The sequence below is a fragment of the Carcharodon carcharias genome, chromosome 27 (assembly GCF_017639515.1).
Source record: "Carcharodon carcharias isolate sCarCar2 chromosome 27, sCarCar2.pri, whole genome shotgun sequence".
NCBI lineage: Eukaryota > Metazoa > Chordata > Chondrichthyes > Lamniformes > Lamnidae > Carcharodon > Carcharodon carcharias.
In genome coordinates, this window is record NC_054493.1 from 13,452,249 (window position 1) to 13,477,747 (window position 25,499).

Sequence of the window (25,499 nt, forward strand, 5' to 3'; positions counted from 1 at the left end):
ATTTCAGCTCCTCTTCTTCTAGGATGCAGCCCGCTCTCTAGCTGAGAGCAGCGCACAACCAACCTGAGTTCCATGAGCATGGTCTTCACCAAAAATGACACACGTCTGCGGAAACATCTCAACTCTGCTTACAACGGTCTGGATAGTGTAGCTCCACCAAGTAACAGAAACAGCTGCAGCAACTGTATATTTCCTTATTCTCAGCTTCTGTATCGAGTCTCCTTCCTCAACCTACCTGTACTGCAACACTGAACATCGTCCACCACTGAGCTCTGAGGGCTCTCTGTGTCCTTTTATATGATTTTAGCCAGGTTCAGTCTAGTTTCCTTAACAAGTGGGAGGATCAGTTCCTTTCTCAGTTTCCCTTATCAATTAGGGTCTGTCTCAATAATTAGAATCTTTGACCACAGATTCCAGAACACACCTCTTAGCTTAAACCATCACATCAACACGTGGAGCAAATGATTGGGCTGAGGCCTGTCTCGGATAAAAACACAAGGACCACTTGTCATCACAGAATTATAGAAATTTACAGCACAGAGGAGGCCATTCAGCCCATCATGTCTGTGCCACCTGAAAATGAGCTCTCCAGTCTAATCCCACTTTCAAGCACCTGATCCATAGCTCTGTAGGTTACAGCTACACCTCCAGTGCATTTTGGAGTACTTTTTAAATGCAACTATTTCGGCCTCGACCACCCTTTCAGACAGTGAGTTCTAGACCCTCAGCACCCTTTGGGTGAAAACATTCCTCAACTCCCTGCTCATCCTTCCACCAGTGACTTTAAAAATCTGCCACCTGGTCATTGACCTCTCTGTTAATGAAATAGGTCTTTCCTATCCACTCTATCTGGGCCCCTGACTAGAACTGTGCTCAGTACTCTAGCTGTGATCTAACTAGTGTTCTTTATAGTTCTAGAATAACCGCTCTCTCACCTCCCATTGACTTCAATGTGATGGAAACTGACTGTTGGAACATGTCAGCATTTCAAAGATATTTACAAATGATTTGAGGGTTTCTTACAGTTGGGATCTGTTCGAGTATGCCCAAACTGTCAATGATTACATCGTTTTCTGTGGCTCCTCGCATGACTGAAGAGTCCAATGTGGGATTGACATGGACGTCCACAGAACTGGCAGTTCATGTTGTTGTTGTTGATGCCGGTGGAACTTTTGCTCCACCTCTGGTCTTCCTCTGGGTACATCGGATGCTGCGAGTCTGGAGTAGATGGTCCTTGAAACATGCTGAACCAAATTTCAGTGTTTGCCTCCACATAGGCCGGTCAGCTGCTGTGTTTAGCCCAGAGAGGTGGTCTGCAATGCACACGTTTGTAAGGCTCTTTCTTAGCGTGTCCTAGTATTGTTTGTACTGACCACCTTGATGTTGTTTACCCTGAGACAGTTCCTCATTGACAAACTGTCATCATCCATGCCGGGGACATGGCCTGGCCATCTAAGTGGAATTTTCCGGAGGGTGGTCTCCGTGCTGTTGAGCCCAGCACGACCTCTGGAAGGTGTGGGGAGCTGGGACTTGTCCATTAGAGTAACAAAAGGTCTGAGAACTGAAATAATCCAGAGTTAGAAAGGAGAATGTAAGAAATAAGAGCCGGAGTAAATCACACAGACTCTAAGACCTGCTCTGACATTTAATCAGATCATGGCTGATCCTCAATCTCAACTCGACTTTCCCATTCGAACCTTATAACCTCTAATTTTCTTAAAAGTCCTAAAACCAATCTCAGCCTCTAACGCAGTGAACATCCACAATCCTCTGGAGTAGGGAATTCCAAAGATTGATAACCCTCTGAGTGAAGTAAGTTATTCCTCATTTCAGTCTGAAAGGCCGGAGATGATGCCTCCTAGCTGTAGAATCTGGGAAACAGCCTCTCAGAATCTTCCATTAAACTGCAAAGTATAGTTCCAGTCTACTCAATCTCTCATCATAGCACATCCCATCATCTTAGGAATCAATCTAGTGAACTATATCAGAACTTTCCATTAAACTGCAGAGTATAATCCCAGTCTACTCAATCTCTCATCATAGTGCAACCCCATCATCCCAGGAATCAATCTAGTGAACATTCTCAGTGCCTTCCATTAAATAGTACAGAGTATAGGCCCAGTCTATTCAATCTCCCGTCATAGCGCAACCCCATCATCCCAGGAATCAATCTGCTGAACATTTGTTACAATTCCTCTAAAGCAAGTAAATCCTTAATTAAGTAAGGAGGTCAAAATGGTAAACAGTAGTCCAGATGTGATCTCACCAGAGCCCTGGACCATTGTAGCAAGACTTCCTTACTCTCATACTCCAATCCTCTTGCAATCAGCACCACCATATCATTTATTTTCTAATTGCTTGCTGCACCTTTATGTTCACTTCCTTTGCTTCTTGTACAAGCAAACACAAATCCCTCTGAACAACAACATTTAGTTTCTCACCATTCAAGAAAGATTCAGTTTCTCTCTGCTTCTTACCCAATTGAATAGCCTCACATTTTCTCATATTATACTCAATCTGCCATCTTCTTGCCTACTCATTCAACCTGTCCATGTTCCTTTGCAGACTTGTGTCCTCCTCACAGCTTACTTACCCACCTAACTTGGTATGATCATCAAACTTAAACACATTGGACTCAGTTCCTTGAAGTAAGTCCTGAATATCGACTGTAAATATCTGAAACCCCAGGCACACTGCTCATACTGTTTCACAATTACAGCCCGCTGACCTCAACATGACATGTTTATTCCTAATCTCTGCTTTCTGTCCTTTAACCACTCCTCTACCCGTGGTAATGTTCTACCCCCAGCCCCATGAGCCCTGACCTTGTGCAACAAACTTTTATGGGGCACCTTATCAAATGACTTTTCAAAATTCAATCATTATATATTCCCTTTATCAAATCTGTGAGTTACATCCTCAACAAATTCAAACAGCTTTGTCAAACATGGTTCCCCTTTCATCAAACCATGTTGACTTTGTCTAATCATATTGTCCTTTTCTAAGTGCTCTGATACCACTCCGTAATAATAGATTCCAGTACTTTCCTGATGACTGATGTCCAGCTAAATGGCCTGTAATTCCCTGTTTCCTCTCTCCTGCTTTTCTTGAATATTGGGATTACATCTTCCACCTTCCAATCCATTGGTGCCATTCCAGAATCTAGGGAATTTTGAAAAATCACAAGCAGTGCATCCAATATCGGTGCAGCCACCTCTTTCCGAATCCTGGAATGTAGGCAGTGAGATCCTGGGATTTGTCAGCTTTCTATCCCAAAAAGATCCAAAAATGGAGCAGTCAGTAACAGGAGGCCAATGAGTCTCCTCTTATCCTGGAGAAATCAAGGAGTCGGCACACACAAAGGTGATTCATTGGACACCAAACCCCAATTCAGAAAGCCAGAATTCTGTCAGAATGAACATGGTTCAATCCTGGATGTGATTATCAGCAGCAATATCAGCAGAATCAAACTCCTTGTGGACTGGTGTCTCAGCAGGTGGGACGACTGAGTGAATCCCTTCCCACACTTGGAGCAGAGGAATGGCCTCTCCCCGCTGTGAACTTGATGGTGTCTCTGCAGGGTGGATGAATGACTGAATCTCTTCCCACACGTGGAGCAGGTGAATGGTCTCTCCTCAGTGTGAACCTGCTGGTGGGTCAGATGCTGGGATGACGTAGTGAATCCCTTCCCACACATGGAGCAGACAAAAGGTTTCTCTCCAGTGTGAACACACTTGTGTTCAGCAAGTTGGATGACAAGTGAACCCCTTTCCACACTTAGAGCAGGTGAATGCCCTCTCCCCCAGGAGCACACGTAGTTGTTCAGTGAGGCTGGGTGAACGTCTGAATCTCTTCCCAAACTCAGGGCAGGTAAACAGCCTCTCCCCAGTGTGCACACGTAAGTGTTTTGTGAGGTGTGTTGAAGACCTGAATCTCTTCTCACACTTGGAGCAGATGAACGGCCTCTCTCCTGTGTGAAGTCCCCGATGTTGAATTAAAAGTGAAGGAACAACAATATATTTCCAAGTCAGGATGGTGAATGACTTGGAGGGGAACTTCCAGTTGGTGGTGTTCCCACCTATTTGCTGCCTTTGTCCTTCTAGATGGTGGTGGTCGTGGGTTTGAAAGGTGCTGTCGAAGGAGCCTTGGTGAATTACTTGGTCACCTTGTAGATTGTACACACTATTATGGATAGCAAGCAGGTTACGGGTGTTCCACAGGGAGCAATGCTGGGACCACTGTTATTCAAAATTTACATAAATGATTTGGACCCAGAATTTGAAACTCCAATTTTAAAATTTGGGAGCAGATTTACAGTAAATCACTGATAAGAATTCCCAATCAACAAAACTTTGTAGCATAGTTCATTAAATCTTTAATTCTGTTGCTGCCTGAACAAGGACACAAGGACCTGATGCAGTTAATACTGAGCAGACTGCAACAAAATCCTTGGAACCAAAATGCACACATGAATAAAACAAGGAATTCCTGGAAACATGCTGCAGGTTCTTCATTATCTGGAAATCAAATGTTTGTTGTATAATTGTCCCAGCATTTAACAGGATCCTGTGAACTCATCCATGTGTTATTTTAGTACACGCTTTAAACTATATGCTTTAACTGCATTTTACTATGTAAAAGGTGCTATATCAATACAAGTTGTTGTTGATGTTGGCTTAAGGTGGTAGATTCAGAACTGTCACTAAAACATCTTTAAAACTTCACAGAATAATCACAGTCACTTTTAAACTGGAAACGTAATCCTGGTGTTTAAGTTTCAGTCAGGAACAGAGCACAGTTTTACATCAATCTCTGATTTAACAGCAAGTTTTACATCAATCTCTGATTTAACAGCATGTTTCCAGTCTGCCTGACTCAGGCTGAACAACCACAGTTGTGCCTAGGAGCTTTGAACCAAAATGGTTACAAACCAGAAATCAGAGGGTTAGATTTGCAGCGAGTTTGTATTTTTCCATCCACTTTTCTATATGGACTTGGACTCCACGTAGCCTGACATTGGTCATCTTTAGACTGTACGTACTGCACAGAAGTGGCTGTGGCACATTTCTTACACACCTCAGGATTAATCCACATGTGGGTTTTGTTGTCAGTGAAGAAAGATGAGAAAGACCAAAGTGCTGTTTGTCCCCCTCAGTGTGACCCTGAAGGACTGTGTCCAGGCTGAAGTTCTGTTCCATCCGTAAGATCCTCCCCCAGATTGTCCTTTCTGAGCCCCAGCCAGGTGATGTTAAACACTCAGGTGGGAAAGACAAAAATCTACAATAATGTGTTTAAAACAAAGCTTGACATTCTATTCGACATTTATCCAAAATATTAAACAGCAGTCCATTAAAATCTGCAGAAACAGACCCAAATGTCAGAATGAAAGAATTCAATCCTGAACATGATTAGCAGCAGCAAAAAATGCAGAATCCAACCTCTACAGTCACTTGTGAATTCGTTGGTGTGTCAGCCAGGAACCTGACTGAGTGAATCCCTTCCCACACACGGAGCAGGTGAATGGCCTCTCCCCAGTGTGAACTCGCTGGTGTGTCAGCAGATCCTTTTTACTTTTAAAGGTCTTCTCACAGTATGAACATTCAAAGGGTCTCTGATCAGTATGAACAAGTTGATGTGTCAGAAGGTGGGATGACCGAGTGAATCTCTTTCCACACATGGAACATGTGAATGGCCTCTCACCAGTATGAACTTGCTGGTGTTAGCAGGTCGGATGAATTAGTGAATCCCTTCCCACACATGGAGCAGGTGAATGGCCTCTCCCCAGTGTGAATTCGCTGGTGTGTAAGTAATTTGGATGGCCGATTAAATCCCTTCCCACAGATAAAGCAGGTGTATGGACTTTCCCCAGTGTGAATGCGCTGGTGTTTCAGAAGCCTAGGCAATCGATTAAATCCCTCCCCACACAAGGAACAGGTGAATGGACTCCCCTCGTGTGAATTTGCTGGTGTGTCAGCAGGTAGGATGACTGAGTAAATCTCTTCCCACACACAGAGCAGGTGAATGGCCTCTCTCCACTGTGAGTTTGCTGGTGTCTCTGAAAGTTTGATGAATGACTGATTGCTTTCCCACACACGGAGCAGATGACTGAACTCTGCTCAACGTGAACGCGCTGATGTCTCAGAAGGTTGGATGAATTAGTAAATCCCTTCCCACACACGGAGCAGGAGAACGGCCTTTCCCCAGTGTGACTGCGTTGATGAATTTCCAGCTTTGATGGGGAACCAAATCCCTTCCCACAGTCCCCACGATTTCTCCATGGTGCCAGTGTCCTCGTGGCTGTCCATGTTGGATGGTCAGATCAAACCTCATCCACACACAGTTTATTCACACTATGAATGGTGAGATGCTTTTTCAGGCTGCGCAATTGATTAAAACATTTCTCCGTCCATATTAAATGTTCAATGATATCCAGCTCCTGATGTATTGAGTGAATCTGTCAGAATTTGACGTGGTTTTTGGTTTGAGTTTCCTGTCAGCAAATCTTCCTGTTCAAATATCCTATAAAAGGGGTTCACAAAAGTCAGTACAGGATAGAAATTCAGAACAGATAATCCTAGTTTCTTAAATAATAAAAAAACAAAAACAGAATTACCTGGAAAATCTCAGCAGGTCTGGCAGCATCAGCGGAGAAGAAAATAGTCGACATTTCGAGTCCTCATGACCCTTCAACAGAACTGGAATCCTAGTTTCTTTCCTTTTTCTAATCTGTTCATTTGATGTTGGTGTCACTGACAAGACCAGTATTTGTTGCCCATCTGGAATTGCCTTCAGAAGGTGGTGGTGAGCCACTTCCTTGAACTGCTGTAGTCCATGTGGTGTAGGCGCTGTTAGGAAGGGAGTACCAGGATTTCGACCCAGTGACAGTGAAGGGACAGCAATATATTTCCAAGTCTGACCTATGATGGAAGAAAGGTTATTGATAAAGCAGCTGAAGATGATTGGGTCTAGGATACTGCCTTGAGGAACTCCAGCAGCGATGTCCTGGGATTGAGATGACAAAGAATAAATTTTTAAAAATTAAAATTGACAAAAGTTAAATAATGTTATTGATAAAATAAATACTCATTCAATTTTTCAGAAATGACTGATTCCCCAGGGGTTCACTCTGACTCCCCTGACTGACTGACTCAGGGTCCAGTCCTCAATCCCCCGATTGGTGACTGAACCCGCTGCTCCCTTTGCCCCTCCGGCCTCTGCGCTCCTCTTGCTGTTGTTTCCCAGGACAGTCAATGCCCGCTCTCCAACATGACCCTGTCAGATGGAGTTCAGGGGCTCAGATGAAGAAAAGAAAATGAGGCGGTGAATCTGAGATGGGAAAAACAAGGAGAGAAACAGGATTCACTGGAGAAACTGAGCAGGGGGCGAGCGCAGCCTCAGGAACAGCGAGTGCGGCTCTCAGAGGCCGAATGAGAGCGGCCGGGCCCGGCGGCCATGCGGTGATCTCCCGGGGCTGGGGGTCGGGGGTCGGGGCTGCCCATTAAAGCGATGCTGCAATGCCTCCCCCATCCTCTCCGCCGCTTCCTGGTTTCTTCTATAATGTTTTGGATTTCCAGCATCCGCAGTTTTTTGTTTTTATCTCTGTGTTTAATTGACTGCCTACCTTGAAGAGGTTTTGTTCCTCAGTGTGACAAGATTTCCGGATCTCTCTTTTGCCTTGTTCACCTTCATCGCTTTCCATTTCTCTCCTGGTGTTTGACAAGGTGTTTACTAAAACCCGCTTTCACAGCCATATCTCCTCTCTCAGTGACTGTCTCCGTCTCCAGTTTACCCCATGTGGATTTCAACTGAAATTCCATCCCTCTTGTTTTGAACCCACCCAGGATTACAGGTATCTCCGGGACATAGAACGTTTCTCGGACTGCTGTTCCTGTCACATTCTGAGATCCACACTCAGTGCCATGTGTTGCCATATGAACACACTTGACCTCTCCCTCCAGCAGCACCGCTGTACACTTTTTCAAAGCTGCGCGTGCCCCCAGTTTCATTTTATTCTTCGTCTCATCCGACGCCTAACAAGAAACTTTTTCTCTTTCTCTCAAGTGCTAAGGAACGCAAGCTCCAACAACTCATCGACACCAACACCCATCTAGGACCCTCCACCCCTGCCCGTCCCTCCGTCCCCACCCCATCTTCCAATCCCAGCCCAGCCGTGTATTCACTATACCCCCAACCTTCCCCTCTCTGACGCTGAATGTTCAGTGCTCAACAAAAGACTTAGTTTCATACCCTTACGCCCTCATCTCAATGAATTTCGGGCTCGGCACGATGCTGAACTCTTCTTCCGCCGTCTTCGTCTCCGTGCTCACTTCTTTGGGCAGGAGTCCTCTCCCCGTTCAATGGATCCTTTTACCCACCTCCAATATTCTCCCTCCACCTGGGCCCTTCCCTCTGGATTCTTACCTTCTATTGATCTTTTCGTTAAGAACTGTCGGCGTGACATTAGTCATCTCAATTTCTCTGCTCCTCTCATCCATTCTAATCTGTCTCTCTCTGAACTTACTGCACTCCGTTCTCTCAGATCCAACCCCAACATTGTCATCAAACCTGCTGACAAGGGTGGTGCTGTTGTTGTCTGGCGCACTGATCTCTACCTCGCAGAGGCTGAGCGTCAACTCACAGACACTTCCTCCTACCTCTCCCTGGACCATGACCCCACCATTGAACATCAAGCCATTGTTTCCAGGACTGTCACTGACCTCATCTCCTCTGGAGATCTTCCTCCCACAGCTTCCAACCTGATAGTCGCCCAACCTCGGATGGCCTGCTTCTACCTCCTACTCAAAATCCACAAACAGAACTGTCCCGGTATACCGATCGTGTCAGCCTGCTCCTGCCCCACAGAACTCATTTCTTGTTATCTTGACTCTCTTCTCTCTCCCCTTGTCCAGTCCCTTCCCACCTACATCCGTGATTCCTCTGACACCTTATGTCACATCAACAATTTCCAGTTCCCTGGCCCCAAACGCTTCCTCTTCACCATGGACGTCCAATCCCTCTATACCTCCATCCCCCACCAGGATGGTCTGAGGGCCCTTAGCTTCTTCCTCGAAGAATCCCCATCCCAAACAATCCCCATCCACCACTACTCTCCTCCGTCTGGCTGAACTTGTTCTCACACTGAACAATTTCTCCTTTAACTCCTCTCACTTCCTCCAAATAAAAGGTGTGGCTATGGGTACCCGCATGGGCCCCAGCTATGCCTGTCTCTTTATGGGGTATGTGGAACATTCCTTGTTGCAGTCCTACTCCGGCCCCCTTCCACAACTCTTTCTCCGGTACATCGATGATTACTTCGGTGCTGCTTCAAGCTCTCGTCGGCACTTGGAAAAATTTATCAATTTTGTTTCCAATCTCCACCCTTCCATCATTTTCACGTGGTCCATCTCTGACACTTCCCTTCCCTTCCTTGACCTCTCTGTCTCAATCTCTGGTGATTGACTGTCCACCAATATCCATTACAAGCCTACCGACTCCCACAGCTACCTCGACTACAGCTCCTCATACCCCGCTTCCTGTAAGGACTCCATCCCATTCTCTCAGTTCCTTCGCCTACGTCGCATCTGTTCTGATGATGCTACCTTCAAAAACAGTTCCTCTGACATGTCCTCCTTCTTCCTTAACCGAGGTTTTCCACCCACGGTAGTTGACAGGGCCCTCAACCATGTCCGGCCCATCTCCCGCGCATCTGCCCTCACGCCTTCTCCTCCCTCCCAGAAACATGATAGGGTCCCCCTTGTCCTCACTTATCACCCCACCAGCCTCCACATTCAAGGGATCATCCTCCGCCATTTCCGCCAACTCCAGCATGATGCCACCACCAAACACGTCTTCCCTTCACACACACACACACACACACACACATACACACACACACACACACACACACACACACACACACACACACACACACCCCCCCCCCCCCCCCCCCCACCGCCCCGGCGGCATTCTGTAGGGATTGTTCCCTCTGGGACACCCTGGTCCACTCCTCCTTCACCCCCTACTCCTCAACCCCCACCTATGGCACCTCCCCATTCCCACGCAAAAGATGCAACACCTGCCCCTTCACTTCCTCTCTCCTAACCATCCAAGGGTCCAAACGCTCCTTTCAAGTGAAGCAGCATTTCACTTGCATTTCCCCCAACTTAGTCTACTGCATTCGTTACTCCCAATGCAGTCTCCTCTACATTGGAGAGACCAAACGTAAACTGGGCGACCGCTTTGCAGAACACTTGCGGTCTGTCCACAAGAATGACGCAAACCTCCCTGTCGCTTGCCATTTTAACACTCCACCCTGCTCTCTTGCCCACATGTCTGTCCTTGGCTTTCTGCATAGTTCCAGTGAAGCCCAACGCAAACTGGAGGAGCAGCACCTCATCTTCTGACTAGGCACTTTACAGCCTTCTGGACTGAATATTGAATTCAACAACTTTAGATCTTGAACTCCCTCCTCCATCCCCACCCTCTTTCTGTTTCTTCCCCCTCCCATTTGTTTTTTTCAATAATTTATATAGATTTTTCTTTTCCCACCTATTTCCATTATTTTTAAATCTTTTATGCCCCACTAGTCTTTCCACCCCACCCCCACTAGAGCTGTACCTTGAGTGCCCGACCATCCATTCTTAATTAGCACATTCGTTTAGATAATATCACCACCTTCAACACCTCTGTGTTCTTTTGTTCTTTTGTCTGTGACATCTTTTGATTACCTGCTGCTATCACTGCTTGCTTGTCCCTACAACCGCACAACCCCCCCCCAACTTCTCTTCCCCCCACCCACCTTAAACCAGCTTATATTTCACCCCTCTCCTTATATCCGCTCAGTTCTGTGGAAGGGTCATGAGGACTCGAAACGTCAACTCTTTTCTTCTCCGCCGATGCTGCCAGACCTGCTGAGTTTTTCCAGGTAATTCTGTTTTTGTCCCAGTTTCTTCTCCCGTTTCCACCGAGTCCGATTCACAACAAAGGAGCCACCCAAGATGCCCGGCGGCTGGTCCTGGGGAGCATGCGCACTCTCAGCACCTGGGGAAAGCAGCGATTTGGATAGAGCAGTTTCTGGGGCGCGTGGATTTGTGGGAACGATGGCCACCATTAATGAGCAGCTGTTGATAAGTGTTTTCCTGCAACCTAGCAAAAACTCAACGGCATGAAATTCTTATTCGATTCTCTCTGCACATATTCTGTTTAAACAACATAATATTTCCAATATTTGCCTCAGGATTGGAGTTAGATGCCCTTGCCTGTCCCTGGCCTCCTGAGTGGATCTTTATTGTTGTATTAGTTTGAAAAGGAATGGGGATGGGGGAGAATATTCTGAGTAGTTTTCAGTCTAGTTAAGCCCCAAAATTCCCAATGTGTGGGACTGCCAGGGGAGGTAGATTTCTCTGGGATGTTTGGTTGCTAAACAGACACAACCCCTACAAAATAAACAAGCATTCTCTACAGAGCAATAATTTCAGTACGGCCTTTAATTCATTTCCATCTAGGTTTTCAAATTAATTCTTGGGATGTGGGCTTTTGCGAGCAAGGCCAGCAAAAATGGCGGATGAGTGCAGCTCCAACTACACTCTGGAAGCTTGGCAACATCCAGGACAAAGCAGCCTGCATGATTGACACTCCACCAACCAGCTTAGATACCCACTCCCTCCATCACAGATGCAGAGTGGTAACAATGTGTACCATCTATGAGATGTACTGCAGCAACTCGCTAAATTTTGTTTGACAGCACCTTTCAAACACGGCTTTTATCACCTAGAAGGACAAGGTCAGCAGACTCCTGAACATCGCCACCTGAAAATTTCCCCTCCAAGCCACTCTTGACGTGGAATTATATCACCGTTCCTTCACTATCAGCTGATCAAAATCCTGGAACTCCCTTCCTAGCAGCAGTGTGGTGTACCTTCAATACGTAGACTGCAGCAGCTCAAGAAGGTGACTCACCACCACCTTTTCAAGGGCAATTAGTGATGGGCAATAAATGCTGGCCTAGCCAGCAACACCCACATCCCGTGAAATCCAACCTGCTCCACATGAAGCTGATTGTGGGCCCACTTTATCCACAGCAGTCCTTGTGGTGAAGGCACTTTGACAATGCTGTTAGGTAAGGGATTGCAGGATTTTCGCCCAGCAATGATGAAGAGAAAGTCCAAGTCAGGATGGTGTGTGTGTGACTTGAAATGGACATGAAGGTTTCCGCATGCACCTGGTGTTATTGTCTTTCAAGTGGGTGGACGTCAGTTTTAGGAGGTTCTGCCTAAGTTCATATCGACATGTCAATATGTAAGATCCCTCTCTTTCAGTAACATTCCCACGCCACGGACCCAAACTTCTACCTCTCTATCTGCTTCTGTTGAGGCCAGAGTCTTATTGTCAGTCAATAATAGGTGGCAGGTTCCCTACCCTGATGGACATCAATGACCGAGATGGGTTTTACAATCCAACAGTTTTCATGGTCACTTTTTCCTCGTGTTGGCTCCACAAATGAGTAAATTCATTCAGTTCAGTTTCATCACCTATCTGTGTTTTAGTGCATTCTCCCTCAGTCCCTTTGTCCTGTTTTAAATTCATTTTACAGGGTGTTAGAAGGGGAGGATTGCAGACGGAAGCTAAAAACAAATATCAAGTCAAAATATGACAGTATGCCTTTGAATGTGGAAGGAACAAGTACTGTTCACAGCAGGGATGAACCATATACATGCTTTGTGTGTGAACGAGGCTTCAGCCATTCATCTGGCCTGTCGAGACACAAGCACAGTCATACTGAGAAGAAACCAGATAAATGTGAGGACTGGGAAGAGGTATTTAATTACCCATTTCAGCTGGAGACTCATCAACACAGTCACACTGGGCAGAGGCCATTGACCTGCTCCAAGTGTGGGAAGGGGGTTCTTTCATTTCTCTGTCCTGCTGACACACCTGCTTAGCTGCTCTCAGTGCGGGTAGGGGTTCAGGCAATTGTCCAACCTGCTAACAGACCAACGAGTTCATACCGGGGAGAGGCCGTTCACGTGCTCCAATTGTGGGAAGGGATTTCCTTGTTCATCCCACCTACTCGTGCACCAGCTAGTTCACACTTGGAAAAAGCCCTTCACTTTCTCTGAGTTTGGGAAGGGTTTCTCTGAGTCGCCCCATATCCTGATACACCAGCAAGTTCACACTAAAGAGATGCCATTCACCTGCTGTGTGCACGAGAAGGGATTCATTACTTCATCTCATCTGTGAAGACACCAGTGCATTCACACTGATAAGGCAGCATTTCAATACCAAACATAAAAATGATCTGCTGACATACCAACACTCTCACACTGAAGAAAGTCTGCTCATCTTCTTCATGTGTGGGGTACGATTTACTCAGTTATCCACTCTGCTGATTCACGAGCGAGTTCACAAATGACTGCAGGGGTTGGACTCTGCTGTTAATCACAGGCAGGATTGAACCACGTTTCTTGTTAGAGTCAGGGTTTGTTTCAGATGGTAATAATCCCATCATTGGGCTTGAGTTTAATATTCTGTTTGAATGTGGAATAAATCAACTTTGGTTTAATCACATTGTTGTAGATTTTTGTCTTTCTTAATTGAATGTCCATCACCCAGCTGGAGCTCAAAAAGTACAATCTGGGGGAAATTCATAGGGAAGGAACAGAACTTCAGCTTGGACACAGTCCAGGAGCACGATAACCATCCACATCAAGTCCCTGTTGGATTAAATGAAACTCAGCATTTATTCCCCATGTAGTTATCTGACCTTTTCATTTTGTACTGTTTACACTGATCTCCATGGTAACTCAGATATTGTGCTTCCCTTCCTCATTTCCAATTAACTAATAGAAGATTTGATTCTCCCAATTATCCCGAACATCATATGGATCTTCCCAACTAGCCTCCTAGCCTCACCTCTTTTCACAATGTTTTTTTTAAACATTACTTTATCTGTAACGGATGGGGTTGATCTCCCTGGAGGTGTTGAATAGGCTTCCTCCACAACAGCTTTTCTCAGTGTTGTTTATCCAGAGTGATTAAAGCTCTCGAGCATCCCACCGGACTCTGGGTGATAGGGGATGTGGAAATGTTGTTCCACACCCATAAGATGACAGAGCTGTTGCATTACCTCTGCTGTGAAATGAAAATCATTGTCACTCAATATCATTTTCAGAAAGTCCCATCTGGTAAAGATCTATTCCTATGGGATAAAAACAAAAAACTGCAGATGCTGGAAATCCAAAACAAAAACAGATTTACCTGGAAAAACTCAGCAGGTCTGGCAGCATCAGCGGAGAAGAAAAGAGTTGACGTTTTGAGTCCGCATGATCCTTTAACAGAACATAGTGAATCTAAGGAAAGGGGTGAAATATAAGCTGGCTTAAGGTGGGGGGGGGGAAGAGAAGTTGGGGGATGTGGTGTGGTTGTAGGGACAAGCAAGCAGTGATAGCAGCAGATAATCAAAAGATGTCACAGACAAAAGAACACAGAGGCGTTGAAGGTAGTGATATTATCTAAACAAATGTGCTAATTAAGAATGGATGGTAGGGCACTCAAGGGACAGCTCTAGTGGGGTGGAAAGGCTAGCAGGGCATAAAAGATTTAAAAATAATGGAAATAAGTGGGAAAAGAAAAATCTATATAAATGATTGGAAAAAACAAAAGGGAGGGGGAAGAAACAGGAAGCGGGTGGGGATGAAGGAGGGAGTTCAAGATCTGAAGTTGTTGAATTCAATATTCAGTCCGGAAGGCTGTAAAGTGGAAGATGAGGTGCTGTTCCGCCAGTTTGCGTTGGGCTTCACTGGAAATATGTAGCAAGCCAAGGACAGACATGTGGGCAAGAGAGCAGGGTGGAGTTTAAAATGGCAAGTGACAGGGAGGTTTGGGTCATTCTTGTGGACAGACTGCAGGTGTTCTGCAAAGCGGTTGCCCAGTTTATGTTTGGTCTCTCCAATGTAGAGGAGACCACATTGGGAGCAACGAATGCAGTAGACTAAGTTGGGGGAAATGCAAGTGAAATGCTGCTTCACTTGAAAAGAGTGTTTGGACCCTTAGACGGTGAGGAGAGAGGAAGTGAAGGGGCAGGTGTTGCATCTTTTGCTTGGGCATGGGGAGGTGCCATACGTGGGGGTTGAGGAGTAAGGGGTGATGGAGGAGTGGACCAGGGTGTCCCAGAGAGAACGATCCCTACAGAATGCCGCCGGGGGTGGTGGTGAAGGGAAAATGTGTTGAGTGCTGGAGTTGGCGGAAATGGCGGAGGATGATCCTTTGAATGCGGAGGCTGGTGGGGTGATAAATGAGGACAAGGGGCACCCTATCATGTTTCTGGAAGGGAGGAGAAGGCATGAGGGCAGATGCGCGGGAGATGGGCCGGACATGTTTGAGGGCCCTGTCAATGACCGTGGGTGGAAAACCTCGGTTAAGGAAGAAGGAGGACATGTCAGAGGAACTGTTTTTGAAGGTAGCATCATCAGAACAGATGTGACGTAGGCAAAGGAACTGAGAGAATGGGATGGAGTCCTTACAGGATGCGGGGTGTGAGGAGCTGTAGTCGAGGTAGCTGTGGGAGTCAGTAGGCTTGTAATGGATATTGGTGGACAGAGATTGAGACAGAGAGGTCAAGGAAGGGAAGGGAAGTGTCAGAGATGGACCACGTGAAAATGATGGAGGGGTGGAGATTGGAAGCAAAATTAATAAATTTTTCCAAGTCCCGACGAGAGCATGAAGCAGCACCGAAGTAATCATTGATGTACCGGAGAAAGAATTGTGGAAGGGGGCCGGAGTATGACTGGAACAAGGAATGTTCCACATACCCCATAAAGAGACAGGCATAGCTGGGGCCCACGCGGGTACCCATAGCCACACCTTTTATTTGGAGGAAGTGAGAGGAGTTGAAGGAGAAATTGTTCAGTGCGAGAACAAGTTCAGCCAGACGGAGGAGAGTAGTGGTGGATGGGGATTGTTTGGGCCTCTGTTCGAGGAAGAAGCTAAGGGCCCTCAGAATGGGGGATGGAGGTGTAGAGGGATTGGACGTCCATGGTGAAGAGGAAGCGGTTCTGGCCAGGGAACTGGAAATTGTTGATGTGACGTAAGGTGTCAGAGGAATCACAGATGTAGGTGGGAAGATACTGGTCAAGGGGAGAGAGAAGGGAGTCAAGATAATGAGAAATGAGTTCCATGGGGCAGGAACAAGCTGACATGAATGCTCTACTGGGACAGTTCTGTTTGTGGATTTTGGGTAGGAGGTAGAAGCGGGCCGTCCGAGGTTGGGCAACTATCAGGTTGGAAGCTGTGGGAGGAAGATCTCCAGAGGAGATGAAGTCAGTGACAGTCTTGGAAACAATGGCTTGATGTTCAGTGGTGGGGTCATGGTCCAGGGAGAGGTAGGAGGAAATTCCTATGGGATATTAGTTGTAGTGACTGCATCATTATTACATACCAAGAAATCTTGAATCCAATGAGTAAACGTATCTATAATTACCATGATATACTAATCCCCTCCTTTTATGTGCAAAATGGACCTGTATAATCAATCTGCAATGTTTCCCAGGCATTCAGGTGGGATGTGTCCATTGGAACCTTACATTTTGAAGATCTGGATTGATTTGGACACAGATGAGACACAGGCCCAGGTGGTGACTGGCATACTGTTGCATCCTCTGCCACCAATAGTAATTGTGTAACATATCGATGAATTGAAAAAGAGAAACATGTCCCCAATTTGATGCATAAATAAAATTAATCCTTTTCTGAGCCATTGAGGTGTAACCTAAATCAAATTAGATTCATCCATGTAATAGAAAAACCTCATCATGTAGGATGAGGGATGAGGTGAAGTCTCCGAAAGTGTATGACTTCTTTGACCATAGTCACATCAGGGTCAGGGTCCTGACAAGTTTTTAAATCAGGTTTAACTGGAGCCTGTCATACCGGTGCCAATGATGGAGTTTTGGGTGGATACCAAGCAGATCCAAGCAGCATTTCTGGTGAGTCAGTCTGCCTAGTTATTACCCTCTTCACTAACTCCTGCTGTTAATGTACCTTCACCTTACAAATAGCAATTTGTCCTGGACACTTACCAGCAATATCCCAAATCATTCGGCACTTGGAGTGGTGGTTTAGTGTTTTCCTTTCTGTTGTGTTATTATTGGCCGGAGAAATAGATTTTCCCTGAGGGAGTTACAACCAAAGGTGGTTTCAGAATAGTTGCTGATTCTATCAGTGATGGTTTGAAGCGCTTTGATCACAATAACTTCAGATCTCTGGGCTAAGTATTTTGGTGGGCATTTATTAAGGATACTATGGCTGTCATGGGGAATCAAAGATGTAGTACTAGTCTAATATGGTCCCTGTTCATAAAACCAAGATCCATCCACGTAAACCCCAATAGAGTCCAACAGTTGTGCGGCTTTAATAGGTCCATTGTATATGGCCTATTTCACCTGGCAAGTATGTGGCATTCCTTCATACTGCAACATTCCAGCCAATTGGTAAGTTTTTCAGTTTTAGGGTATTAATGTCAGTTTGTAACTTAATTCATTTACTCTATCACACCAGGGATATTCCCTTGCCTTGGCCTTTAACTAATAATGTCACTGCAGAATATGGTGGTGTGTAGAATTTTTGAATTTAACTCCACCAAATACTCTGTGTGCTTAACCAAATAGTGAACACTCAATTCTGCTTAATAAACTGGACAATTGATCTTTCCACAGTGGTGAGTGTGTCTGAGAAGTATCCAACTGGAAAACCTTTTCCTTTCACCGCTTCAATTTCTACAGTGGATAAACATTGTCCTGACAGTGCCAACTGTCTGAGGAGTTAAATGGATAGATCTTCCAGAGTCAGCACAGGCATGATGGGCTGAATGGTTTCCATCTGTGTTGTATCATTCTATAAAATAGTTAATATTCAATATCAGGGGATAGCGAGATAAAAAGAGAGGAAGCAGCTACTGTGGGATTGAAGGTAGCCAGAATCAACACCTTCAGAAGAGGAGAGGGATACCAGGAAGAAAAGTTTTAAAAACTCAATGTAGTGCCACAGGAGAGCAGCGGTTTGAATCACTTTGAGAATTGAAACACGGAATTGACAAGTATTTATATGATTTTTAAATTAATTTATCTCAGTTGGTAACAGAATTATTTTCTCTTCTCTGTCTGGAGTATCAATGGCGCTGCTGTTACCCAACATTCCTTGCGGATGTGAACATGCCCTATTCCCACTACAGGAGCCCAGTGCGCAGGAGCAATAGTGGACTGTGTCCAGAGCATGCGCAGTGTCACTTTGGTCAGAGCCTTGTGAGTGCGGGAGACGCTTTTTGCAGCGGGTGAGATTCGATTAGGCAAAAGGAGGGATGGAGCCGGGAGTTGGGATAGGGCGGAAGAGGAGGCTTCATAAAGACCTGGTGTAGTCCGCAAGGCCTGAATAAGACCCTGCGGGTGCTGCGTTTACAGCTCCAGGACTTTTTCCCATGAATAGGCCCAGCTTAATGGTCACCATCCTGGTTCAGCAGGGAACGGAGCGCATGCGTGGCTGTTGGTGATGCAACAGATGGGCGGGGCGGGGCTTCAGTGTCCCCGTGACCGGGAGAAAAAAAAACATTCCTCATCGATTTTATTCTCACTCTGCGCACAAGAGCTGGTGACAGGCCCGAGGTAATTGCCACCATCTCTGGAGGGTCAAGGTGCTGCAGGGCGTTTGCGCGGCCACCCTAAGAACATCAGAAATAGGAGTGAGCCACCGAGCCTGCTCTGCCATTCAATAAGAACATGGCTGATCTGATTGTGGCCTTAACTCCACTTTCCTACCTGCCCACTATAACTCCCCTGTAGATTAAAAATCTATCTAACTCAACTTTGAATATATACAACGAGCCAGCCTCCATTGCTCTCTGGGGAAGAAAATTCCAAAGATGAGCAACACTCTGAGAGAAGAAGCCTTAGATGAGAGACCCCTTATTTTTAAACTGGCCCATTAATTCTAGAATCCTCTTTGAGTGGAAACATCCTCCCCGATCTATCCTGTCAAGACCCCAGAATCTTACAGGTTTAAATAAGATCACCTCTCATTCTTCTAATCCCTAATGAGTATAAGCCCAAACTGCTTAGCCCTTGCACTGAAAATAAATGCCCTAATCCCAGGAATCAGCCGAGTGAACCTTTTCTGAATTGCCTTCAATGCACATATGTCCCATAAGACATAGGAGCAGAAGTAGACCATTAGATCATGGCTGATCTGACAATCCTTAACTCTACTTTCCTGCCTTTTCCCCATTACCCTTGATTCCCTTACTGATTAAAAATCTAAGCCCTCAGTATACTTAGAGACCCAGCATCTACAGCCCTCTGTGGTAAAGAGTTCCACAGATTGACTACCCTCTTAGAGAAGAAATTCCTCCTCATCTCTGTTTTAAATGGGCGATCCATTACTCTGAGATTATGCCATCTGGTCCTGGACTCTCCTACAAGGGGAGAGCATCTCAGCATGTCAAACCCCCTAAGAACCATATATGTTTCAATAAGGTCACTTCTCATTCTTCCAAAATCCAATGATTACAGGCCCAACTTACTCAACCTCTCCGTATAAGAAAATCCCTCCGTACCTGGGATCAACCTCGTGAACATTCTCTGGACTGCCTCCAATGCCAGTATATCTTTCCTGAGATAAGGGGACCAAAATTGTTCACAATATTCCAGATGTGGTTTAACTAGTGCTTAAGTAATCCTGGGACAGGCAGCAGGTGGTGAGAATCTTGTGAATTTCTATCTTGGACTGAGAGTGATGGATTTTGGAAATCTCTTTAACAGTGGGTTAGAATGAGACGATTTACACGCAGCAAACTGAAACCAAGAGAAATAGTTGTCTCTTCTAAACTTATATCCTGAACTGACACTTATTGCTTTTGTAATCTCTTTTTACAGGGAGTTAGAAGATTTGAAAATTGTGAGATTTTTCTCTGACTCCAGTGCTTCTGTTATCTTTTCAACTGCAGGCTCCAGCAGATTAAAATTTTGAAAACAGTGAAATTGTTTCAGAGGTGAGTTTTCTTGAACATTCTTGAAACATTTCTTGAACCATTTAGAGCTTTTAGTGCTGTGCTCTGGATCCATGGCTCTGGGGCTGGTGTGGCTTCTTTACTGTGGTTCTGAATCCATGTCTATCCATTGCTCTGTTTCACTCTGCCTTCCCTGACCACCTCTCTGCCATTGTCTAACTTCCTTTGCCTCTAATAATGGATGTATCTTAACCATGTTTGGTATATTACTGTTATTTCTTCTAAATGAGGCTTCCACTGTTGCCCATCCCCTGTCTATTAAATGGTGATTTACCAGCTTTATCTTCCAATGGTCAGGAATTGTTTTTCCTGCACTAAAGATCTTCTGCTCCTGAGCCCATATTGGCCCATCAAATTCTGCTCCATTTTTATTCCCTGGAATTGATTCTGCCCATCCTGAAATGTTAATTCTCTTTCTCTCTCGACAGTTACTGTCTGACCTGCTGAGTATTTCCAGCACTTGCTCTTTTTATTTCAGATTTCCAGCAACTGCAGTATTTTGCTTTTTTTTTGCTGCAGGTGTTTCTCTCTGAACTGAATCAAGAAACAGAGATGGACCAATTAAAAACTGATTTGCATCAGGGTGGGTGTTGGTTGTAGAGGTTGGTCCCTGGCCCCAAGTGTAGGTCCTTTTTATGCAGTCATAGAATGTTTATAATACAGACAGAGGCCATTTAGCTCATCATTCCCTTGCTGGCACTCTCAAGAACAAATCAGCTAGTCCCACCCTCCTCTCTTTTCCTCATAGCCCAGCAATTTTCCCTCTCTAGGTGCTTATTCAATTCCCTTTGAAAGCCTTTGTTGTATCAGTTTGAGCTGGAGTGGAGAAGGAGGAGATGCTGCTGGGTTTAACCCCGAGGACTTTGGAACCCAGTTGGGCCCAGCAATTTCCACTGTGAAATTGTCAAGGGAGGTAGATACTAGGTGCAACCAGGTTAATAAATAGACACTGTCCAGGCAATGTAATTGTTTTCGAACAAGGATTTCTTTCGATGCTTTTGATCCATTTGACATACGCATGTTTTTAAAATTTATTCTTGGGATTTGGGCATCACTAACAAGACCAGCAGTGTTTATTGCCCATCCCCAGTTACCTGTGGAGAAGTTGATGTTTGACTTTCCTGAACCGCTGCAGTCCGTGTGGTGAAGCTGCTCCTACAATGCAGTTAGATAAGGAGCTACAGGATTTTCATGCAGCAATGACGAAGGAATGGTGATATAGGTCCAAGTCAACAATAATACGTTGTAATTATAAAGTGCCTTTAACATAGCTCCAGCAACTCCAGAGGTGCGGTGAGAGTGACTGCCCTTGAAATCAAGGCAGCAACTGATTGACTGCGGCATCAAGGAGCCCTAGCAAAATTGGAGTCAATGTGAATCAGGGGGAAAACTCTCCACTGTTTGGAGTCATACCTAGCACAAAGGAAGATGGTTGTGGTTGTTGGAGGTCGATTATCTCAGTTCCAGGACATCACTCCAGGAGTTCCTTAGGATGGTGTCCTAGGCCCAACCATCTTCAGCTGCTTCATCAATGACCTTCCTTCCAACATAAGGTGAGAAGTGGGGATGTTCACTGATGATTGCACAATGTTCAGCACCATTCGTGACTCCTCATATACTGAAGCAGTCCCTGTCCAAATGCTGCAGACCTGGACAATATCCAGGCTTGGTCTGAAAAGTGGCAAGTAACACTCGTACCATGCAAGTGCCAGGCAATGACTCTCTCCAACAAGATAGAATTTCTCCATTATCCTTTGACATTCAATGGCATTACCATTGCAGAAACCCCCACCATTTAAGTCCTGGGGGTTACTATTGACCAGAAACTGAACTGGCTTAGCCATATAAATACTGTGGCTACAAGAGCAGGTCAGAGGTTAGGAATCCTGCAAGGAGTAATTCACTTCCTGACTCCCCAAAGCCTGCCCACCATCTACAAGGCACAAGTCAGGAGTGTGATGGAATACTCCCTATTTCCCTGGATGAGTGCAGCTCCAACAACACTCAAGAAGCTTGACGCCATCCAGGACAAAGCAGCCCGCTGGATGACACCCCATCTACAATCACTCACTCCCTCCAGTACTGATGCACAGTGACAGCAGTGTGTTCTATCAACAAGATTCACTGCAGGAGCCCACCAAGACTCTCAGCATCTTCCAAACCCATGACCGTTACCATCTAAAAAGACAAGTACAGCAAATGCATGGAAATACCACCACCTGGAAGTTCCCCTTCAAGCCACTCAGCATCCTGACTTGAAAATGTATCACTGTTCCTTTACTGTCGCTGGGTCAAAATCCTGGAACTCCCTCCCCAACAGCACTGTGGGTGTACCTACATCGCATGGACAGTAGCAGTTTAAGAAGGCAGTTCGCTCTCTCTCTCTGTCTCTCTTTCTCGCTCTTTCTCTCTCTCCCTCTTGGTCATGGTCACTTTTCTGGTGCCTTTGTGTTTTTGTGGCTTCTCTCTCACTGCCTTTTTTCTGTTTTAAATCAATTTGACAGGTTTTTAGAAGAAGAGGATTTGCAGCCGTAAAACTTAAACCAAACATCACATCAGAATCTGACAGTCACCCAATTTATCGTAACCTGAATATCATTAGATTTTGAACATGGAAGGAAAAAGCACCGTTCGCAGTGGGAAGAAACCATACACGTGTTCTGTGTGTGGACGAGGCTTCAGCCGAACATCTGGCCTCTCGAAACACAAATGCAGTCACAACGGGGAGAAGCCATGGAAATGTGGGGATTGTGGGAAAGGATTTACCCATTCATCTATCTTGCTGAATCACCAGCGAGTTCACACTGGGGAGAGACCATTCATCTGCTTTGACTGTGGGAAGAGGTTCACTCAGTCATCCCACCTGCTGAGACACCAGCGAGTTCACACTGAAGAAAGACCATTCACCTGTTCTGAGTGTGGGGCAGGATTTACTCGGTCATCCAGCTTGCTGATACACCAGCGAGTTCACACTGGAGAAAGACCATTCACCTGCTCCATATGTGGGAAGGGATTCACTCAGTCCGGCAACCTGCATTTACATAAACTCACTCACACTGGGGAGAGACCATTCACCTGCTCAGAGTGCGGAGATGGCTTCACTCGGTCACCTGACTTGCTGATACACCAACGAGTTCACACTGATGAGAGACCTTTTCAATGCCCAGAATGTGGGAAGTGCTTTAAAAGTTCTGGGGCGCTGATATCCCATCAACGTGTTCACACTGATGAAAGACCGTTCAGATGCTCTCACTGTGGGTCTGGGTTCAAGACATCATCTAACCTCACTGTACACCAGCTAATTCACACTGGGGAGAGACTGTTCACCTGCTCTGACTGTGGGAAGAGATTCACTCGGTCATCCAACCTGCTTAAACACCAGCGAGTTCATGAGTAACTCCCGTGATTTGATTTTGCTGTTAACCACACCCAGGACTGAACCATGTTCATTGAGATCTGTTGTTTTCTTCTTCATCTTTGTCCCATTTTACTTGGGGTCACCACAATGCTGCTTGATCACCTTCTCCATCTCCTGTCACTCACATTCTTCTTCCAATCCCACTGCATTTCTGTCTCTGGTCACCACATCTTTCCATCTGGCCCCTTAGACCTTCCTCTTCTCCTTCTTCCTGACAGACCCATGTCCATCACTCACCTCACCACATTTCCTTTCTCTCTCCACAACAAACAACCGGACCATTTCAATCTCTTTTCAGCTACTTTCTTCGATGTTTCCACAATCTTCACTGACCCCCTGATATACTGGTTCCTGATCTTGTCCTTTCTTGTCACTCCGCACATCTATCTCAGCATCTGTATCTCATTGTATCCAGTCATTGTTCCTCTCTTCTTGATATTGCCCAACTTTCTGCTCTGTATAACAAGGCCGGTCTCACAACTGTCCTGTAGATTCTTCCTTTTCAATTTCAGTGACACTTTTCGATCACATCACATTTCACTGCACTTTTTCCAATTACTCCAACCAAAGCTAATGTGTTTCTTAATTTCTATACTTCCATCTCTGCCATTGCTGGCCCCAGATACTTGAAGCTACTCACATTCTCCAAGTATTCACCCCTAATCTCTTCATCTTCACTCTGATTCTCTTCCCTAGGCTCAAACTGACAGTCCATGAATTGGGTCTTTGGTTCACTAGTGAAGGAAGGATTTTCTTCCTTTTAAGGAACAAAATCAGCCGTCCTCATCCAGTCTGGCCCACACGTGACTCCAGACCCATAGCAATGTAGTCGACTCTTAACTGACCCCAGCAATGGCCTAACAAGTCAGTAAGTTCAAGGGCAGTTAGGCATGGGCAAAAAATGCTGGTCTTATCAGTGACTCCACATTTCATGAAAGAATTAAAAAAAACTAATCTTCATACCTGTGCTTTACTCCAGTTCCCCAGATACTCAGTCATGTTCTTATCATAGCTCAGTGTCATCTGCAAATTTCACTCCCTCACAGTTACAACATGCAAATCAGGAAGAGGAAGGGATTCAGTGTCAATCCTTGGTGCAATCCAACTTTGATTTTGAAAAACTCATTGTCTCCCACAAGAGTCTGGAACTCCTTGGTCATGTCCTGTAATAGTCATACATACTTCTCAGGGACACCATGAATTCGAACACATCTCCAGACTTCCTCCCTGTGCACCTGGTCATCAGCCTTCTCCAGATCCATGAATACAATCTTCGTGTTGCATTGAACCCCCCAATATTCCCCCCTCGCTTGTCTCAAAATGAAAATAGCATTGGGATCTGTTTCCGCAAATGTTAATAAAATCTAGTCCAGTAAAAGTAAAATAAATCAGCTTTCTGTTAAACACACAGTGTGATGAGTCACTTTAATATCTCTAACACAAGTTAGTTCCTTTTGAAGGATTCTCCCTCTCCCCTGTCTCCTCCATCCTCACCTCAAACAGAAAGTGTGAGGAGCTCACAGATTTCCTTGTCTCTAAGCTTGAGACAATCTGACTAGCTGCCTCTGCTGCTTCCCTCCTTTCCACTTGACCATTGAGCCCAACTTCCTCTAAAGATCTGCCTGGTTCTGGCCCTGAACTCATCTTTCTTTAGTTTCTCTCCGAACTCCCCTTATCCTTTCAAGAACTCATCTTGTCCATGAGACCCACCTTCTGCTCTATTGACCCTATTCCCACTAAACTGCTGTCCACAGAAGAGTTTTGAATGAGCATACCTTTATGGAGGGTGGAAGGTGGGACACCAGCCGCGAGAGCATTGGAATAGTCAAATCTGGAGGCAACAAAGGCATGGATGAGGATTTCAGCAGGAAATGAGCTTCGGCAGGATGGGGACAACCGATATTACAGAGGTAGAAGGAGGTGATCTTAAAGATGGAGAGGACACGTTGTCAGTAGCTGAGCCCTCAGCTCAGGCTCAAATAGGAAACTAAGGTTGCAATTAGTCTGCTTCAACCTCGGACTGTGGTA

General features: G+C 45.5%; 2 long non-coding RNA genes and 1 pseudogene across 2 annotated transcripts; 2 read left to right on the forward strand and 1 right to left on the reverse strand.

Moving 5' to 3' along the window:
• LOC121270270 overlaps nt 1–25,499 on the forward strand; it is a 91,912-nt pseudogene that overhangs the window by 49,247 nt on the left and 17,166 nt on the right.
• On the reverse strand, nt 4,755–14,303 carry LOC121270454. Its single transcript, XR_005941537.1, has 2 exons — nt 14,257–14,303; nt 4,755–6,519 (listed from the first exon to the last, which is right to left on the reverse strand). It is a non-coding gene; the product is annotated as an uncharacterized LOC121270454 (long non-coding RNA).
• LOC121270455 lies at nt 18,280–24,875 on the forward strand. Its single transcript, XR_005941538.1, has 3 exons — nt 18,280–18,325; nt 19,920–20,035; nt 22,558–24,875. It is a non-coding gene; the product is annotated as an uncharacterized LOC121270455 (long non-coding RNA).